The sequence below is a fragment of the Manis pentadactyla genome, chromosome 13, assembly GCF_030020395.1.
Source record: "Manis pentadactyla isolate mManPen7 chromosome 13, mManPen7.hap1, whole genome shotgun sequence".
NCBI lineage: Eukaryota > Metazoa > Chordata > Mammalia > Pholidota > Manidae > Manis > Manis pentadactyla.
In genome coordinates, this window is record NC_080031.1 from 80350773 (window position 1) to 80367335 (window position 16563).

The following is a 16563-nucleotide window of genomic DNA, read 5'->3' on the forward strand; positions in this document are numbered from 1 at the left end:
CTGATCTTTATTATGTCCCTCCTTCTGCTGACCTTAGGCCTCATTTGTTCTTCTTTTTCCAATTTTGATAGTTGTGACATTAGACCGTTCATTTGGGATTGCTCTTCCTTTTTTAAATATGCTTGGAGTGCTATATACTTTCCTCTTAAGACTGCTTTTGCTGCGTCCCACAGAAGTTGGGGCTTAGTGTTGTTGTTGTCATTTGTTTCCATATATTGCTGGATCTCCATTTTGATTTGGTCATTGATCCATTGATTATTTAGGAGCGTGTTGTTTAGCCTCCATGTGTTTGTGAGCCTTTTTGCTTTCTTTGAACAGTTTATTTCTAGTTTAATGCCTTTGTGGTCTGAAAAGTTGGTTGGTAGGATTTCAATCTTTTGGAATTTACTGAGGCTCTTTTTGTGTCCTAGTATGTGGTCTATTCTGGAGAATGTTCCATGTGCACTTGAGAAGAACGTGTATCCTGTTGCTTTTGGATGTAGAGTTCTGTAGATGTCTATTAGGTCCATCTGTTCTAGTGTGTTGTTCAGTGCCTCTGTGTCCTTACTTATTTTCTGTCTGGTGGATCTGTCCTTTGGAGTGAGTGGTGTGTTGAAGTCTCCTAGAATGAATGCGTTGCATTCTATTTCCTCCTTTAGTTCTGTTAATATTTGTTTCAGGTATGTTGGTGCTCCTGTATTGGGTGCATATATATTTATAATGGTTATATCCTCTTGATGGACTGAGCCCTTTATCATTATGTAATGTCCTTCTTTGTCTTTTGTTACTTTCTTTATTTTGAAGTCTGTTTTGTCTGATACCAGAATTGCAACACCTGCTTTCTTCTCTCTGTTGTTTGCTTGAAATATCTTTTTCCGTCCCTTGACTTTAAGTCTGTGCGCGTCTTTGGGTTTGAGGTGAGTCTCTTGTAAGCAGCATATGGATGGATCTTGCTTTTTTATCCATTCTATTACTCTGTGCCTTTTGATTGGTGCATTCAGTCCATTTACATTTAGGGTGATTATTGAAAGGTATGAATTTATTGCCATTGCAGGCTTTAAGTTTGTGGTTACCAAAGGTTTAGGGTTAGCTTCTTTACTGTCTTACTGTCTAACTTAACTCGCTTGTTGAGCTATTATAAACACAATCTGATGATTCTTTATTTCTCTCCCTTCTTATTCCTCCTCCTCCCTTCTTCATATGTTGGGTGTTTTGTTGTGTGCTCTTTTTAGGAGTGCTCCCATGTAGAGCAGTCCCTGTAGGATGCCCTGTAGAGGTGGTTTGTGGGAGGCAAATTCCCTCAACTTTTGCTTGTCTGGGAATTGTTTAATCCCTCCTTCATATTTAAATGATATTCGTGCTGGATACAGTAGTCTTGGTTCGAGGCCCTTCTGTTTCATTGCATTAAGTATATCATGCCATTCTCTTCTGGCCTGTAGGGTTTCTGTTGAGAAGTCTGATGATAGCCTGATGGGTTTTCCTTTGTAGTTAACCTTTTTTTTCTCTCTGGCTGCTTGTAATACTTTGTCCTTGTCTTTGATCTTTGCCATTTTAATTATTATGTGTCTTGGTGTTGCCCTCCTTGGATCCCTTGTCATGGGAGTTCTGTGTACCTCTGTGGTCTGAGAGGCCATTTCTTCCCCTAGTTTGGGGAAATTTTCAGCAATTATTTCTTCAAAGACATTTTCTATCCCCTTTTCTCTCTCTACTTCTTCTGGAATGCCTATGATTCTTATATTATTTCTTTTATATTGATCACTCAGCTCTCTTAAAATTCTTTCATTCCTGGAGATCCTTTTATCTCTCTCTGCATTAGCTTCTCTGCGTTCCTGTTCTCTGTTTTCTAGTCCATTAATGGTCTCTTGCATCTCGTCCATTCTGTTTTGAAGTCCTTCCAGAGCTTGTTTTATTTCTGAATTCTCCTTCCTTAATTCTTGCATATTTCTCTGCAAGTCCATCAGCATGGTTATGACTTTTGTTTTGAATTCTTTTTCAGGTAGACTGGCTAAATCTATCTCCCCAGATTCCTTCTCAGGGGAAGATGTAGCAGATGCCGAATCTGTCTGGGTTAGTCTTGTCTGAATCATATTTTTTTGCCTTTTCATGTTGACAGGTGCTATTGACTGTCAGCTGGGAGGGCCAAAATTTTCACTTACTACTGGCCTTTCTTTACTGGGGCAACTGCGACCCCTAGTGGCTTGTGTTGGGTAATTGCGTGTAGAGTGGGTCTTTGTGTCTTGCCTGGCCGGAAGGGAGAAATTTCCCTTTCTGTGGGCGGAATTTGTCTCAGGCTGCTTCTCTGCTTTCGCAGCGCCCGGTGGGGTGATGGATGGGGGGGCTGCTTGACTGTTTGCCTCCGTGAGGGGTCTCAGAGCTGTTGCCCAGGGGGTTAGTGCACCCGGTTTTCCCTGTAATTTCCAGCTGCTGTACTGTGACCTGGGTTGTTTCCGTCAAGCTGTTAAGTCCCTGTCCCTTTAAGACTTTCAAAAAGCCCCCGCTTTTCTTTGTCACAGGGGCATCAGCTTCAGCACCCGCTCTGAGGTCTTACCCCCTGTTCTCCCAGTATCCAGGGCCCCCTGGGCATATACTGTGTCTGCGCTCTGGCCCGGATGGCTGGGGCTGGGTGTTCGGCAGTCCTGGGCTCCGTCTCCCTCCCGCTCTGCCTATTGTTCTCCCGCCGGGAGCTGGGGGGAGGGGCGCTTGCATCCCGCAGGGCTGGGGCTTGTATCTTACCCCTTTCACCAGTCGCTGGGTTCTCGCTGGTGTAGCTGCAGTCTGGCCACTGTCCTGCGTCTTCTGGTCTCTCTTTTAGGGCTAGTTGTGTTTGTTGTATTTTCAAAAGTATATATGTTTTTGGGAGGAGATTCCCACTGTCCTACTCACGCCGCCATGTTGGCTCCGCCTCCTACCATCTGCTACTTCTATAGCTTTTCTTCTTCCTTCCTAACTACAGCCCTTAAATAGAATTCGTGCCTCATATCAAATTTACTGAGTATCATAATTCTTCCAAGTGGTAAAGATACCTCAAGACAAATGCTGGGCATAGGAGCCACAGGGCATAAATATGCAAAGAAGTAAAAAGCTAACCATTTCAAACAATAAGGCTTCTCTCTCACTTACCAACTTTACATTTCCCTGTAGGGCCTCAGAAGATGACTGGTTAGCCAGAGATGGGTAAGAATCCTCAAGGGAGAAACAACCTAAGACAGGCACACTCACAGGAGTGCCGTCAGTTGAAAAATTGGGGTTCAACAGAGGTGAGGCTTAGAACCTCACCCCCCCGTTCTGAGATAAATCTTTTGCATCCGTGGATGTTTTATTGCCCTTGTCTAGCTTGGATTAACACATAGTCTACAGGCACACACCTGATCATCTACATTTGCTCTCTTACAACACTAAACTATGTTTTCTACCTTTATCTTGTATCTACCTACCACTTCAGCATTTTATTTAAAAAAATATTAATAAAGAGAGAAATGTGGTATCCACATATAAATCAAGTATAAAAATCAAATGAGTATTCATATTTGAACTGAATGTTTATAGTTCATAATGCATCAACAAAACCAAAAGTTTAGGTTATGTAACTATACTCCTATTATGTTAATGTGTGTAATGACAGTAATGACTGCCCTTGTACTGTTCACCATGTAACTTTTTTACTATGTAAGAATTTGTTCTCCATGTAAGAACTTGTTCGTTATGCTTCAGAAGATTGGAAACTGATGAAAATTAGGCTTGGCGTGGATTAATGATTGTGCATTTAGCATTGACTCCCTTATACCGAATTTTATTGTTGTTAAGAACCATTTGATCCATAAATATGAGAGATGCCCTCACAACAACAAAAAAAAGAGTATACACTTACAATTGTAAAATAAATAAGTAACCGGTATGTAATATATAGCATGAGGAATATAGTGAAAATATTGTAACAACTTGGTATGGTGATAGCTGGTACCTAGAATTATCATGTATATAAATGTTGAATCACTGTGTTGTACACCTGAAAATAATGTAATGTAATACTGTGTGTCAAATACCCATCAATAAAAAATAATTATCTAAAAAAAAAAAAGTAGTGGAATTCGTGTTTATCTATAATATAGATGGGAGAGCCAATGATATAGCAGTGAAGAAATGATTTGTTTCTTCTCCTTATGTTCCAATTGAATGTAGTCTCCTTTAATACTGTAAGCTTCTGAGAGGAAAGCTTAAAGAAAATTTAATAACAGTCCATTCCTGAAAAATAACCAAAGAGAGTACAGGCTGTGAGTATATCTGGGGGATATAATCCATGTTTTTACTTGGGTAGAAAATAATGGAGCTGCATAATAGTACTTTTATAATTTGGATCCTTCTGTAATCACATGTAATATACCTTTGGCTTGTCCAGTTCCCTTCAAAGTTAATATACATTCAAAGAGGTTATAACCTTATTTTTGCTAAAGGCAGAATGAGCCATAATATCTTTAAGAAAAAGAAATGTTCTTTTTGACATGCTGTTGAACTGATTGTTGACAAAAATCTACTGCTATTTTTACAAATTTCTGAATTTGCTTTGGTAGTGCCAGCAGAAAGAGAGCCATGCAATACCCTTTTCATAAAAGCAATGTAGAAACCTTGAAGCATTCATAGTAAAGTGACAATATGAATTGTAGTATTTGCCTTGTGGAATCAGGAAATATATTTTTAAATATTGCTCCCAATTATTTCATACAAATAGTTTTCTTAAATTGATAAATTCTCTTTGTTCACTAGTCATATTTTTAAAAATACTTTGAATAGTTATAAACTCTGAAAAAAAGTACGTTATATTATGTTAAACACCAAAAGTAGCATTTTTAGGATATCAAAATCTGAAGGTTAATGTAGTGGGGCAAATAAAATGTCTCCTGATCATACTGATGTTACTTTAACCACATCTAATAATTTTTATGACATATATGTCTTGAAAACTTCTCTTCTGTATCAGCAGTACACTACATTGGGCCATTAATACTGTGCCATAAAACGTATACATATTTTTAAATAGAGTTTTATGGTTCAAAATTCCCATAAAGTTTTGCTCACAGAAATACACATATATGAACACAATTGTCTCTACATTTCACTCAACATATTTTTTATTGTGATATAGGAGATATCGTCAGTATCTTTATGTCAAATAATTTTTTGAAATATTAAAATTAAATTTTACATATAAAAGAAAGCTTTTATTATGAGCCCTAAGAATTTTTTTCTGCTATACTTTGCATTTATCATGTTGATACTTAGCACTAAAGCACATGTGTACCTAACTGTACCCATTGGAATCATTTTCTCTTTAAAGACAAGATTTCTAATTATTTTTTATTGTGGTAACACAACAGAACAACAGTTTGCAATATTATAAAGTACACTTAAATATTTGGAAAGTGGGTAGATCTCATGTTCTGTTCTTTCACAGTAACCAAGATATAGAAACCACCTCACTGTCTGTGAAAGTTTATTTGTTTGACTATTTCTCCTAAATGTAGGAAAAGAGATGAATGCAATGATTCTAAAAACAAACAAACCAATGATTAGGAATGTTAATATTTAAAAACAAAATATTTTCCATGTAGATTTTAAATTCTACTCTGTGCTACTGTTTTCTGGAGATAGTGTTTGCTCATGTCCCAATCTCCCACCAAACCATAATTGATGGAATAAATTAGGGATCTTGAAGATAAAATTGTAAAAAACGTTCTGTGCTGATTAGCAAATAGTATGTCCTAGAATCTCTATTCTGTGAGGCATAACAACTCAAATGATCTTCTGGCTTCAGAAATGAGGTGTTTGCATATTTCATCACCATCCTCTAGTCTCCAGGAAGTAAATTCCTCAGTGATGGGACAAAAACAGAAACATATTTTATTTATTGTTGTGCACTCACCATTAAAATCAACCTGCTGAGTTCAAAACCTGCCCATCCATTTAAAGTGATATAAGTGTAGAAAAATCACTCCCACAGTTTCATTTGAAGTTTTAAATTATTTGATTATTTACCTTTGAGATTTCTTTTCTAAATTGAGTGAGCTAATCCATGTGTAAATTTTAATTTTTACTAATACTAGAAGTCTATGATCACCATTAAAAAAATGATTATATATGTATCCCATTCTTGCTCATCTATAATCCAGGCTTTGTTGGTTCCAGATGAGAGAGGATGAACTATGGAGATGATAAACCAGACCACAGTGACCAAGTTCATTTTTCTTGGGTTTCCTGGTATTCTCTACCTGAGACTCACATTGTTTGTGATGTTTCTCACTGTGTATCTGCTGTCCCTCATGGCAAACATCCTCATCATATTCACTGTTGTGATGGAGCCCACACTCCAGACGCTCATGTCCGTTTTCTTAGGAAATCTGTCCTTCCTGGAGATCTGGTACACCACAGTCACAGTACCTAAACTGCTGGCCACCTGCCTGTCACGGGGTGTCACCATCTCTGTGTCTGGCTGTATAGCCCTGTACTACTTCTTTTTCTCCATGGGAGCCACCGAGTACATCCTCCTGGCAGTGATGGCCTATGACCAGTACCTGGCCATCTACAATCCTCTAAGATACTCACCTCTAAGTACTCATGAGTACTCCAGTGTGCCTGCAGTTCTCTGCTGGATCTTGGATTGGGGGATTCATTTCCCCTCTTCTATCTACCATACTTATCTGTCATCTGAACTTCTGTGGCCCCCAGAAGATCAACCATTTCTTTTGTAACTCTGACCCCATCTATAAACTCTCTTGCTCAGATACATTCTTAGTGGAGGCCTTGAGCTACACATGTAGCTCTGTTGTGATTCTCAGTTCTTTTCTTCTCACCATGTCCTCCTATGGACACATTGTGGTCACAGTAATCAGAATGTCTTCCCAGGAAGCTTAGAGAAAAGCTTTCTCCACCTGCGCCTCCCACCTCACTGTGGTCACCATCTACTATGGCACCATCATCTTTGCCTATGTCTGCCCTCCAGCCAAGTTCAACTTCATCATTGGTAAAGTGGTCTCCGTGTTCTACTGTGTGGTCACCCCATTGGTAAATCCTCTCATGTACACTCTGAGAAAGAAAGATGTGAAGAAAGCCTTCAGAAAGTTTCTAGCACAAAAGAGATTGCTCATGCAGGGAAATGGGGGACCAACTAAAAGAAGTAATTTAGAATGGATTCCCATACCACATTTGCAAACAATAAGTATTGAAAAGTAAATTAGGAAATTGATACCACCTATTACGGACACTTCTCTCACTTTTCACATTGATTTGTATCTTCTTGAAATAGTTATCCTATAATTAATGTATTTAAGAATGTTTTAGCTTAATGAAAAAGTTAAAAGTTTCTAGTCCATAAACATTCAGAATAGGTAAAAAGGCTGGTTTAGTGCCATATAATATTTCAGTTAAATGTTATATGTTCCTTAACAGTAACTATGGGTCAAAAATTGTCCCTGTTAAAGGGAGAAATGTTTTAGTTCTGTCTGGTAAATGGATTAATATAAATTTGTCACTATGTACATTAAAAAACACATGATGATTCAGTTTATTCCAAGGCATTGATGTAGATTTAGTTATGAATATAAACATAAAAATTAAATTAGAGACTAGAAATTACTCTCTAATTACCATTTATCTGAGTAATATAAGTGAATGTGAAAATATTAGCAAATGTAACAAGATCAATAATTTGAGGGGGAGAAAATGGGAATAGTTTGAACTGTACAGTACAAGAATTGGATATCTAACATGGAAAAGCAAGCATCGACTCTCTTAGATTTTAATATAATAGTGAAAGACACTCTCATTTTACTATATACTAATTCAATTCAGACTAAGAGGCAAAGAAAGGATGGACAACTACTTTTCCATTATTGTGTATCACTCTCCCATGTGAATAAATAATTTCTATGATTTTAAGTACAGTTAAGAATCTACAGGGATGGTAAAGATGATGGAAGAAAAGGTATCACCAAAGCTTTCTAAGTATGAATTTTCCATTAGATTGCCTCACAAAGTCTCCCTATTCAAAGTATGGCCAGTGGATGAGCACAATCAGAATAATCTAGGAGGTTTAGAGAATGAGAATTTACATAGTTACAGGATACCTAGTTGATTGATTTGATATGCATATTAAATCATGAAAAAATACAGTATTTTAAACACCCAAGATTGTAAACAATTAAATTTTAATCGGAATAGAATATAAAGAAATCAGAGAATAGACTGGTGGATGCCATAGTGGAGGGGGTGGGGGAATGGGTAAAACATGTCAAAGGGGAAAATTTAGTGAGGAAATGTTTGATATCTTCATCTGCATGATGCTTACATGAGTGTATATGCATATCAAAATTCATCAAGCTGTACACTAAAATATGGGAATTTTATTGCATATACCACAAACAATTTAATGAAAAATCAAAGAACTTCCTGCACATGCCAATGTTTAAATATGTCTTTGTTTAAATCTGAACTCTAATTTCCTGGTATTAATTAGAATTGCATTTTTTTCTGAATGCCTAATTACTTTTCATTTTTAAAGCAGTTTGCGTGCATGGAAACTTGCCAAAATTACATTTGCATGTAAATGTGAAATAAGTCATAATCAGCATTTTTTGCTAAATCCTCCATTGCTATCAGCGTATGAAAGATTTTACATAGACTTTCACAACATGGGCAAAACATTCTTTATCAGTAGAGTTACTTCTGTATGCCATCCCACTGTAGGAGAGGAAAAAAAAGGCTTTCATCCTTTTTGGGTATTGTGCATGAGCCTAAGTATTAAGCAGTCATTAGACAGATTAACAGGAAAATGTCATGTTAGCTATATTTAATATTTGCATGTCCACATAGAAATTTTCTAAAGGAAAATGAAGACCCAGAGAAGCTAAGTGGAATCAAAAGGTCATATGCATTTAAAAATATTTTATTAATTCATTTGTATTGAAGTATAAATGACATATAATATTTTATTAGTTACAAGTATGCAATATACATAATGTACACAACATACATAGTTTCAACAGCTCTACATAGTATTAAATTCTCACCCAACTAGTGAATTTATTCTGTCATCATAAGATGTTAGAGTTACTGACTACATTACATATGATGCACTTTCATTTCCATGACTAATTTACAATTGAGATTTTGTGCCTCTTTACCCACTTCACCTATTTCACTGAACCACCCTGACCCCTCTCCCACAATAACCACCAGTCACCTCTGTGTCAATGAGACTGTTCTGCTCATTTTTTTTAGATTCCTCATATTAGTGAAATCATGTGTAATTTGTCTTTCTCTGCCTTACAAATTTCGCTTAGAATAATACCCTCAAGTTCTTTCCATGTCCTAAATATAGCAGGTACTCTTTCTGTTTTTATGGCTGAGTAATATTCCACTGTGTTTATGGGCTGCATCATTATCCACTCATCTATGGATGGACACTGATTGTTTCCACATCTTGGCTACTGTAGTTAATCTGGCAATAAACATAGGAGTGCATATATTTTTGAATCAGAGGGTTTTGTTTTCATCAGGTAAATTCCTAAAAGTAGAAATAAGGGTTCATAGAGTACTTCTATTTTTAGTGTTTCAAGGAACCTCCATACAGCTTTTCATGGCACCTGCCCCAATTTACACTCCCACCTAAAGTACAGGAGGGTTTCCATTTCTGTACATCCTTGCAAACACTTGTTACTTCTTGTCTTTTGGAGAGTGACTATTCTGACTGGTGTGAGGCGATAACTCACTGTGGATATGATTTGCATGAATAGACATTTTCAAAGAAGAAATACAGATGGCTAACAGGCACATGAAAATACACTCCAATTCGATAACCATCAAAATTTTATGCTCTTTGAAAGGCAATTGTAGGAGCATGAAATGAGTAGTTACCAAATGTATAAAACAATGGCAAAACATGTAGTCAACAGAGTATTTTAGCATAAATATCTAAACTCAATAATAAAGCAAAAATAAAAATTCAATTAAGACATAAGAAAAATACATGAAGAGTTATTTCACTGAAGATGTAGGCATGGCAATAAGCAATTGATTAAAAAATTTACATTTATTACCCAGTAAGGAAATGCAAATTAGAATCACAATGTGTTGATTTCAGGGCTTCTCAGTCATAGTGCTATTGATATTTTGGTTGTATAATTCTTCACTGTGGAGCGCATGTCCAGTATATTCTAGGATGTTTAGCACCATTCCATCCTCTACCTACTAGATTCTATTAGCCCTCCTCTCCCTTCAGTCATGATAATGAAAAATCTCTTCTGACCTTGTGAAACATACCCCGGGGATAAAATTATCCCCTAAAGCCATCATGGAGACCCACTGATGTAGATCTTACTACTGTGAATAACCAATGAAATAATCATACATGCCACAAGTAGGTATTAAGAAGAAGAGATATTTAGTCCCCAGACAATTAATAACCATCCATATGAAGTACCAAAGGAGGCATTTAAAACAACTTTAATTTTCTGCTCATTAAGTTAAATTTATAGCTTATTGAAGAAGAGCTGCATTTGTAAGTCACAATCTGTTATCACAGCAGAGACCTGAATATATAGAGATTGCATGGCAGCCTCGTACCCAAGATGGCAGGTTGTAGAAGCAGAAACTTTTAAAGGATCACTTGACCCTTAGTGATGAAAATATATTTTCATGGACTGCTTATTGGCTATGTTTGGTCAATCAGCATATTGCATATGCAGTCTGATTTTATAGTGGCCCCAAAGTTACCTGCACTTTTTAAAATTCAAATAGTTTTATATGAATGGCATTACTAAACAGCTTATTGTTTTACCCAATATACAAAAATGTTACAGAATTTCCATCTGTGATCACTTTAATATCAAAACTGCATATGAACCCCATTCTCATTTTGAGTTCAAATAATTATCATTTCTTCTGTATTTTTGATGTCGACCATTTTATGACATGTCTATTGTACTAAAATAAACAAATGCGAAGAAAATTAAACTACAACATGATATCACTAAACATCTATCAGACTGGTTTCAATATAAAGAATGTTAGCCCCCAATACTGGCAATGCTTCAGAGTTACCGAGTAACTCACATGTTGCTGATGTGAAAATAAAATGGGACAGTCAACCTGGAGAGTAGTTTGGCATGTCCCTTAAAATAAACAAGCAACTATCACACAATCCAGCAATATCACCTGGGGCATTTACCCCAGAGAAATACTTTTGTTCACAGAAAAATCCCTTCAAGAAGACTTACAGGAGCTTTATTCATAAAAGCCAAAACCTGGGAAGAGCTCGTTCGCCCTAGTACAGGAAAATAATTAAAATAAAATACAATGATTTATGAATAATATGAAATACTCCACAATACAAAACAAGAAACTGTCGATGCATGCAATAACCTGGTTGATCAGGGGCATTATGCTGAGTAGAAAAAGGCCAGTCTCAAAAGTTTATATATTATATGATCCCATGTATAAAACGTTCTTAAAATGACAAAATTGTAGATACATAGAAGATGTTAATGTTAGCCAGGATTTAGGTGCTGGTGTAGCTATTAAATGGCAACATGAAGAATCCTTGTGGCTTGGGAATGTTCTGCATCTTCAATGTCAATATCTTGGTTGTGATACTGCACTTGTTTTTTTAAATGTTATTTGATGTGCAAAAAGGGTATGTGGTATTACATAAATCTACAAATTCATGTGAATCTACAACCTTAAAAAATTTTAACGAATTAAATAGAAAAATTATCAGAATTGGTGATTTCATTATACATCCCTTGTATCTCAGATACTATTTAACTGCCTTTCAAATAAGTTATATCAGTTTAGCATTCAAACTGTAGACATGAGACTAGCTTTAGACAGATACTTGGGATGGTTATTATCAGTCCTTTAAATTGTTAGGCTGAGTGAAAACCTGTTTGTTTGCTTTGATATTAACTGTAACTAAAAAAATTACTTATGTTTTTGTATATGTAAAGTTTATTTAGAAAAACAAAAAACCCTCAATTTGATTTCAAGTATTGTTAAAAATCTTCCATTTTCAGCTCTGTCTTTGAGCTCTCAGTTTTACATTTTATGCTCATGGTTCTGCCCTCTGGGCTCTACCAAGATTCATCTTATTTTTTCTGAAATGTTGGTAAACAACTGAAAATGAGTATTTCTACCATCCCGCTTATAGAGAGCATAATTTGCATATGTATAAATTTCATGTCCCTCCAGGATTCTCTTTCTCTTTTTCAGTTCAAGCTCAGGATGCAGTTTTTCCTGATACAAAATTGTCAAGAATAAAGTGAGGATTGCATAAATTTCATGGATATTCACTCCACTGCACAAAAGCCAAATTGATATAAAATTGATACACAAAGAATTTCTATAACTCCTCTATTTTTGGCTTTTGTTGAAATGGCTGAGGAACAGACTCTTAAATACCCTACATGGCCTCTAGTTTGAAAAGTTTTGTGAGGAGTATTCTTCCTCTCTTGTGACTAAATACTCTGTTTCTCTCTTCCCAAGTTTCAGAAGAATGTAGTAAAGCCACCCACTGAGTCTTTTTTCTGTGCAATGCTTTCAGCAGACATTTCACAATTTTCGCTTCTTTTTTTCTTTGTCTAGGTATGGTACAGCATGACCATTTCTCATGTAATCAAATTCTAATTATTTTATTAAACATTAATTCTACATTTTATGACTTTCCCAGTTTATTATAAGCAAAGAGGATCCTAGGTGCAGGTCCGACACATTGCTTGGAAATATCCTCAGCGAAATATTCAAGTTCACATGTCTGAGTCCTGCTTCCCACAAAACTGTAGAAAACAATTTAACTAAGAGTTATGTGACTGCATACCACGGAGCCCACTAACTCCAGGACGCAATAACATATTCCACTTCCACCTAAACTCACCTAGAAGCAGTCTCACAGTTGGATTTCTGGCATCAGTCTGCCAACATTACATTTATTAGGTTTTCTCCAAGGTGATTTAGGAGTTTTCTATAATGCTGTCCCTTCTTTCTCTTAAAAACAAGACAACAGGCCCTGAGTGGAGTTGCGTATGCTAAGTCCCACATCACTAACTTGAGACTTAATTACAGTTTTGGTTTCACCAAGAATGAAATCCTAAAGGAGTCACAGGAATCTCCAGATTGTTATTAATTAGGTAATTTGCCTAATAGATATCATCTATCCTGTAAGGAAAGTATCCTTTAAATATCTAATCTGCTCTTTTTCCCACTACAGTTTCCTCATTCCTTCCCCCTTATGCATATAAAATATCTTGCCTTCTATAAAACTCTTCAAAGCCCCTTTGAATGTGCTAGATTAAATGCTGACTCATGAATCACTAAATAGAGCCAATAATACCTTTAAAATTTATTCAGTTGAATTTTGTTTAAAATTAGTAATTTCTCACCAGTGGGATCTTGAATGTCTGTATTTCAACTTACAGTCTGATTCAGGAAAGCTACGTTTGCTCCATCTACAACAAATTATATCCACTCCCTCAACTTGTATTATATTGAATAACATTTAATGGCTATTTCTGCTTGATAGAAATAGTCAAATATCACCAATTCTATGTTTTGTCCAAATATTTACACATGATATGATATTGTGTAAGCAAAATTCATAGTATTACATTTTGTTAATTCCTTAAAATTCATGACCATCTCATAATTTTATCCTCCCCAGCTCATGATAGTAATTTCAGAATATTTTATGACTCCAAGAAAAATCTTGTTTTATATTTATTTGGATTTCATTGATTTATTTGGGAAGGAATGAAATCTCCAAAACATTTCATTAGACAAAAGAATATACATGATCCCTTTTGTAAAGTCAAATTAAATTCTGTTGCTTAGTTTTGATTCATATTTTCTTATATATGAGTTACAGATTTTTAAAAACAAAACTATTATTCACTTACTTCGTCATTATGAAAACAAGTTAAGGTTGTTGACTTTTATACCTTATCCTATTTGGAGTTTAAAACCATATAATCATTGTGTCCTACAGGGCACATGAGACCCATTGAATATATGAGTTATTACTTATACTTTATTTATTCTAGCTACAAGCACAGTGAGATGTGGAAGATTTTCTATAATCAAGAAGGTCCCAGAATTAAGGAAGTACACTGTTAATCATTTTTATCAGAGCACAAATCTCACTCATTTTGTCCACTACAGAAACAAATTTCAAAGTGTTGCCAGAACCCTCTTTTGAGAGAAGCTAATTACATCAGGAATTTTCTAATAGTTTAAGTGTTTAATTATTTAGTGGAGCCATTTTTTTTTTACCACTTTATTTTCTCAGGCATGGCTAAACCTTCATTCCACTCCCATTTTTCTTATACCCTCTCATTTCACTAGAACCGTAGTTAGAAACAATTAAGGCTTTATCCATTCACAGAATACTGACTGACAAAGCCCTTAATGGGCTGAAGTCTTTTGATATATACAGTCTTGGAGTTTTGCTCTTACAAATACCTACAAAAATAACTCTTCTATAGTGGAAGCTGTCACTGGTGAGGAAATAACTTTTTCTGACCATAATTTTCATTATGATTTTATTTGCTGATTTGACAGGTAAAGGAATAAAACCGATCTTATTTTTTATTAAGGTTATATGCAAATAGAAATTTTCATGGCTATAGAAAACATATTAAGAACAAAAATATCAAAAAGATTTACTGGCAACCCACCCATTACAAATAAATGATACACAGTGAAAGAGAGCTACGGCGAAGAGCAGCATTTTTCTATATATGCCACGGTTTTTATGTGTGAGTTAAGATGCAGCTGGAAAGCAACAGCTCTTTCAACATCAGGACTTTATAGAAAATATGCCACTGGGATAGATGACAAGCATTTTTGTTGCTCTGAAAGCTTTCTTTCCTCCATTAAGAACACAGAATGGGCAATATCCTTCCATTTTCTTCTGGAATTGCCGCCAGCCCACTCTGCTCTTCAGGGAAAGTATCACATTCCTAGGACCCCTCCAAGCACCACCATAAATCTGCTCACATTAAAGACCGAATGCCCCCTACCCGACAGGGCTGCTCTGGCATCTGAAATGATGCTACTCGCCTTCTTTGAAGGAGTGACACGATCAGTATCCTCCTCTACACAACAGCAATGTGCCTTGGACACAAACAGGCAGGGAGTGCGAGGCGCGGCTCTGCCTCTCGGGAGCCCCCGGCAGGAGAAAAGCCGCCGCCTCCCCCACCGACTCGCGAGAGCCTTCTTTCCGGCTGCGTGGTAGGCTCCAATGTATTTCTTCCCCGCTCTTTCCTCTGTTTTGGTCTCGAATCGTGGAAACAGAGATCTAACTGTTTGATGGACGACAGTTCTTAGTTCTCTCTGGTGTCCTCAACAACCTCGATGGCAACACTGGTTTCCTTATTTTTAAAAAGTTGGAGCTCTTGTAAACGCTACTCTTCCTCAGCTGTCAGAACTGTAAATACATCTTCTGAAGGATCCTATTCATCCACAGGGACGGACAAGTTATCCAAATGGATGATTTGTCCATCTTTTCCTATTACATGAATTACGACGTCAGAGTACCTGTAAGATTCCTGAGAGTCCTTGATGGGCGCTTACAGACTTGGGGATGCCCACGTCCAGTTCGGTGAGGCCAGGCTCCGTCACGACTGCCGAGCTCTTGGTGTCCTCCCTTCCTCCCCTGCCTCTGAAAGGCCGTCCGCTCCCTCCCCTTCCCCTTCTTCCCGCCTATCCCCTGAGTTCTCCATGCCCTCTCCGGCGCCACAGCCTCAGGTGGCCCAGCACGCTTACACTGCGGGGAGGAGAGTCGTTCTTTGGTCACACAGCACTCTGGGACGTTCTGTCTTTTTGCTTCCTCATCATCTTCGACAGCAAGGGACCCACGCTTCAGTGACACACCAGTCATTTCAGTCATCTCCATTTTTAAGGTTACAAGAAAATATTTAAGAGAACCAGGGGCCTGGGAGCGTGGGCGCTGCTCGCGCAGGAAAGCAAGAGAGAGGGCGTGTGGCTCCAGGCGCGGGAGAGCGGTGGCGGCGAGGGCCCCTCGGAAAAGCAGGCAACGAGGCGAGCTGCGCATAGGCAGCGCAGTCGGCTCTGCTCAGCTGGGACGCTCACGAGGACTAGCTGACCGCCACGCTCGCACACCTGCCGCGCAGCGACTAGAGGATGCCGGGAGGACCCACCCCTGGGGCGGAGCCCAGGCATCCGAGGGCCCGCCCCGCCGAGGCCCCACCCACTTCCCGCAGCTCAGTGCCGGGGGCGGCCCTCTTCCGGACATTTTTGTTTTAACGTCATTAGAACTTGGAAAGGCTCTGATGACTATGCAAAAATTCTGCCCAGATGAGGTTTTTCTTTTCCCTGATTTTTCCTTGAAATTGGTCAATGTTTTGCTTCAGTTGTTTATTCGTTTTGTGACTGCTAATGATTCCGAGTAGCATATATTAACAGATAAAGATCTTTAAAAGAGTCACCAATCCTTTCACTCTTTCCTTAAATGAAATTGTCACCTTGAAAAAATTCCCTCCACTCTCTTTCCTAAAATTGTCACTGTGAGACAGGGACCATGGG

General features: G+C 37.4%; 1 pseudogene; it reads left to right on the forward strand.

Moving 5' to 3' along the window:
• Positions 1 to 6176: 6176 nt before the first annotated feature.
• Positions 6177 to 7203, forward strand: LOC118936077 (olfactory receptor 6F1-like; annotated as a pseudogene).
• The last annotated feature ends 9360 nt before the right edge of the window (positions 7204 to 16563 follow it).